This window comes from Indicator indicator, chromosome 20, assembly GCF_027791375.1.
Source record: "Indicator indicator isolate 239-I01 chromosome 20, UM_Iind_1.1, whole genome shotgun sequence".
NCBI lineage: Eukaryota > Metazoa > Chordata > Aves > Piciformes > Indicatoridae > Indicator > Indicator indicator.
Window position 1 is genome coordinate 3,685,846 of NC_072029.1, and position 5,769 is coordinate 3,691,614.

Genomic DNA, 5,769 nt, shown 5'->3' on the forward strand with positions numbered 1-5,769 from the left:
TTAGAGGAAATTAACATAAGGCTTTTATCCAACCAGAGCCTGGGCTGCATCAGGAGAAGTGTGGCCAGCAGGTCAAGGGAGGTGATTCTCCCCCTCTGCTCAGCTCTGGTGAGACCACACCTGGAGTACTGCATCCAGTTCTGGAGCCTCTGTTACAAGAGGGATATGGACATGCTGGAAGGTGTCCAGGGAAAGGCCACCAGGATGATCAGAGGGCTGGAGCTCCTCTCCTACGAGCACAGACTGAAAGAGTTGGGGCTGTTCAGTCTGGAGAAAAGAAAGCTCTGAGGTGACCTTCTTGTGGCCTTCCAGGATCTGAAGGGGGCTACAAGAAAGCTGGGGAGGGACTTTTTAGGATCTCAGGTAATGATAGGACTGGGGGGGAATGGAATAAATCTGGAAGTGGGGAGATTCAGACTGGAAGTGAGGAAGAAGTTCTTCCCCATGAGAGTGGTGAGAGCCTGGAATGGGTTGTGCAGGGAGGTGGTTGAGGCCCCATCCCTGGAGGTGTTTGCAGCCAGGCTGGATGAGGCTCTGGCCAGCCTGATGTAGTGTGAGGTGTCCCTGCCCATGGCAGGGGGGTTGGAACTGGATGATCCTTGAGGTCCCTTCCAACCCTGACTGATTCTATGATTCTATGATTCTATGTCTGCTTTTCTTCTTTCATTGCAAATAAAGCCATGACATGAGAAGCACAGATGTAGAAATCTGCAGCATGAAAACTTTAAAAAATGGTGAGAAGAACCTCATAATTTCTAGTCTCATGGATGAATTCATTACCTGAAAATGGTGGCTGAAAGTACATCAGAGTTGTGGGTTTGTATTTATTGCTATTTAGATAGTTTACCTTAATTTCCTAAAAACCAGCCATTAAATAAAAAGAAATAAAATAAAAATCATTGTGTTTCATACTGCAGTCTTGTTCTGTGTGTAACTCAGTTACCTCCCATCACAACAGAGTACAAATGAGTTTCTAACAGGAACTTTCTATGTCATTTCCATAACTGTAAAGGCAGCCTGGTTAATTTGTTTAGTCTTGCTATCAACCACAGCAGGAGCTCATTTCTCCAGCTTATACATCCAGACAGATGCCTATATGAGGTATCTGTACCAGTGTGTGGAATTTCACCCCTGAAGCAAACATCTTCATCTGAATGATCATCCTATCCTCCTTTTGAGATGGTGGAGAAGAGTACGCCCTGAGGAGCTGATTATCTTCTCCTCTGTAGACATGTAAAATATATCTGGCAAATTGCATTCAAAGGTGTCTGTGACTCTGAACATGACTGGCAATAATCAGTTCACATTTACACTCTTAAGTGTCTGAAATTAGATGAGACAAGTACTACTGCAGAGGTGTGATGAGCCATCTGCCCCAGTCCCCTCTGATCAGTGGACACTCTGGCAGAATCAAAGAGATACTCTGGCCAAAAGATTCCCTTCTCTCTGTTCAACATAAGCAGAGACCAGTATACACCAGTAACTCAACTTCTGTGTTGTTAAAAGTAGGTTCTTCACATTTACTTACCTTTTATTTGGTAGACTCAACCTGTGTCTAGGAGAAACACAAATCTTCTCTTGGACCTTATGAGGTGAGCAAGCTTAAACCTAAAACTGCACTTCAGTGAATAAAAAGCAGAGTTCTACTTACTGTGAACAAAAGGGAAATTAATTTGAGTGGAAAGGGCCAGAGGAAAGCAAGGAAACAAGTTAATAATATAATGCAGAGAACTATTTCTGAGGACAGGAACAGCTGGTTTGTCAGCTCTTTACAGACTATTAATAGGAATGAAGATTGTAGTGTCTGTCACTTGGAAAAGTAAATTCCCTTAGGTTTGACAAACTGACCTTCTTATTCAGCAAATAAGATACAATGGAAAGGGAGAAGGGACCACAGACAGATTAGTTTTGTTTTGTTTTGAAGTAGAAATGCTGAAAAGATTAAAGGAGTTTATTTTTATAATACTTCGTATGTTTGAGGCAGGAATGTACAGATAAAAGATCTTTTTCAGATTCAGAAAACACCTTAGATACTTGCATGGAATTAAGCCTATAGATGTGGGGTGAGTTTGCATGTGGGATAGAGTCCTCATGAGCCAAGTGTCCATGGTTACACGACAAAACTGTCTCTATTTCTGTGGTCCTTGGAGTCAGGCCAGGTGGCAGTAAGAGAACCCAGGTGCACACAGAATCAAAGGCTTAGGAAACAGCAGGAGTTCATTTTAGCCAGGAAAAACAGTAAGTAGATAACAGTGTATAGATAAGAGTAAGTAGATAACAGTAGATAATAGTAAGTAGATAGTGTGTATAAAGAAAATCAAACTATCCTTATGAAGCTCTCAGTACTCATTTTCTGATGTTTCATGAATTCTTTAGTATCTCAAACCCAATCTATTCCTTCAGTTGTTTTATTCTCCTGCATTCACCCCCCTCTCAAACATCACACAGAAATCACCCTCAGCTTCCATCCTTTTCATATACTCTCCATTTTTTTAAATAGAGTGGATTTTTGGTTTTAGTTATAGTTTGCCATGTTCTATCTAACAACTGGATTATGAGCTTCCAGGACTTGCAGCCTTCTTCCTATACTCTTAGGGCTTTTTGTTTTGCATCTTTGCTCAGATTTATGAAAAGATTGGTTAGAAATGTCAGTAGAGTCACCTTTATTCTCTGCCTGATGGCTCAAACTGCAATGTGGTGCTGGTGCATTATACTTTTGCTGCCTAAGGAGGTGATTGTAGATGCACAGAGAGGAACTGCAGCTGCATTACAGAAAGATTTTTTTTGCTATGGAAAAAGCTTTATTCAGGTAACATATGGTATAAAAAAATATTCTTCAGCTTCTACGGAAGTTCTAAGCAGCTCAGTAAATGTGAAGTCACTTTCATTAAATGACATAAATTGATTCAGAATATCCGTGATGGGGATTAGGAAGAATCTCAGGTCTGTTGCTTCATTGATTAGGTTTCATACCATCATGATGGCTAGATTGCTTGATGCTAACAAGAGGATGCTCTTATGAACATCAGAGTTGCATTCTGAGCCTAGACTGGTGTTCTAGAGAAGCAGGAAAGCAAATCTGGTCATTATCTTAGATTGGTTCTCCTATAATTGTTGAAGGAAAAAAAGCAAACTGACAAACAAAATACCAAACAAAGCACAAAAACAAACAAACAAACAAAAAGAGCTTAGTTAAGGAACTAATTTGTGATAAAATACAGCAAAATGCCTCAGAGCATACCAGAGATTTGAGAAGTGTGGTTACTTCACTGTATTATTTCATTACTGCATCTTCTTTGGGTACATACAGAGAAATAACAAAGAAGAGAAAGACCAAAGTAAATGAATTTGATAAACAGAAATTAGGTTTTAGCCTACAGAATGATCTGTTTAAATTAATGAAGGGATATAAGTAAGACCAAGGAACTCAGAGACTGTAATGCAGGTTAGGTTTATAACATCAATTGCAGTAAGATGCTACAAAAACCTAAAAAGTAGATTCTTTTTCTCTTTATTAGTGTGGACAAAAAACTCTCACAAGAGGAGTTTACAGCTATTTAATTGAACACTCAAGGATTGGAAGGTGGTCTGGATTTTAGATCAGTTGAATACCAGGTAGGAAAAGCAGATTAATAGATAGATAGATTAGATAGATAGATAGATAGATAGATAGATAGATAGATAGATAGATAGATAGATAGATAGATAGATATGGAAGGAAGCACAGAGAGACCCCACCTGCTTGAAGAAGTAATGCCTTCTCCTAAGGATTGCTTATGAACACACATAAGGAAAATACACAAAAAGCCCTCTAAAACTCCATGTGGTTCTCATTTGGTTTTGCTCCACACTGGGTGACTTCTTATGATGACTTGAATGACTTCATTGAAGTGACCTGAGAGGCCTTGAAAAAATGGAATCCAGTTGGAATACTGTGGATTGGAGTGTCATGCTGATATTAATATAATTGCACCTTTGTGTTTACATTGTGACTCCTGAGAGCAAAGCTTTTTTGAAACACAGCAATCAAATCCCTCAGCAACATGACCTGACTTTGAAATTTGACCTGTTTTGAAGGGAAGAAATGGTTGAGGTCAGGTCCCTTCTGACTTAAATTTTTCTATTATTCTATCAACCTGTGCCTATCCTGGAGGTATTTAAGAAGCTTCTACTTTGCATTTTCCATTGCATTGGAATTAGAAGCTGATACCATGAGGTGTGTGCCCTGACTAGTGAGAGCTGCCTACAGCTTTTAGCTTATTCATTATAGATGAGGGAAAACACTCAAAATCAGATGTCTATCTATTTATTTTAGGTTTTAATCTATTTTATAAGAAACTTGATCTTTTTGGAGTAGCATTTGAGGCTCATTTGTGCAAGGATGTCATCAGAAGTCATTATGCACTAACGAAAGAGAAATGTATGGAACAGGGGAGGTAAATGAGAATTAGTTTACAAATGTTATCCCACAAATCTATGCCTTTGTCCTCTTCTTTATTCTGCACTATTTCTCTAGGATGAGACTGGGGATACTATATGATTTTTAGACCCAATTTCCTTTGATTTGCAAGACTAAGGTGAAATAAATCCTGATACAAACTACCCACATTTGAGCATTTGAATACAGCTGTTGACACGGGTACACATTGCCTAGATTCTTATTACAAGAGACTGATTTGTTCAGGACTATCAGGATGCAAAGAGAAAAATTAAGAGATGCCACTGACAGGACTCAGATTCTAAAACATAATTAAGGTGCCCTTGTGTACTTGAAGTATCTAGGTAGAGTTAGTAAACATGATATAGGACTTACAGGAAAGTTATACACTTAGGAAGAAAGCTGCAGAAAATATTTCCTCTAATGGTACTAGATGTTTATTTTGGAGTAACTTAGGTGAGTCCTGAATCTCCTCTGACTACAAAGAACTTTTCTGTTTGTCACCAATAATGAATGATAAACAGGATATGAAGCAGCACTCAAACTTTATCAAGAAAAATGGGGTTTGCCATTTCCACAATCCTTGAAAAGAGCTTGGGGCAGCGTTTACTGCAGGAAAACCCAGGACTGGTGCCTAAGTCCTATGACCCCTGACAGTAAAAACAAAATAAATTGAGTTAATTTTTTTCCCCCCCACAAAATCCAAGTTGTAGACAAGAAGGGCTTTAGCTTTTACCTGTGGCACCAAGAAATAATACTACCTTTGAGGCATTTTTGCAACTCAGGAGCCAGAAAATCATTATGTAAATTGTGGAGGAAATCCTCTGTCACTGCTCAATTCTTTTTATCTGAGAGGAAGGGTATGCCAAGACCCAGAAACTCCATCTCTGAGAGTCGCCAGGGAACAACACACTGTCAGACTCACTGAAAACCCAGAATCTTTGAAATCCTACTGCCACTGGCCACAAGCGTGGTCCCATCAGCAGGAGGGGTAAATCCAGCAGCTCTTCTTGCACAGAAAACATCTGCCTTCATATACACCCTGAAAGACCAGTCAGTGCTCCAGCTTCCTGCAGTTCTACAGGTGAGCAGCCAGAAGACAGGATCATAGAGGCGAGTCCAAAATCCCAGAAGGGATGCTGGAGCATTTCCTTCCTGCTGGTCCTGCGGGGCACGCAGGTGCTGAGCTCTCCTAGAAGAACCCCGAGCGTCCAGGAAGGGAGGTCCAAAAGCTCTCCGGGGCGGATCTTGAGCAGGTTAGGGTGGGCTGGGCTGAGTCTCAGCTTTTGGCGGTTTCCCAACAGGCAGAAGGATCGGGGAGGACTCGGCGG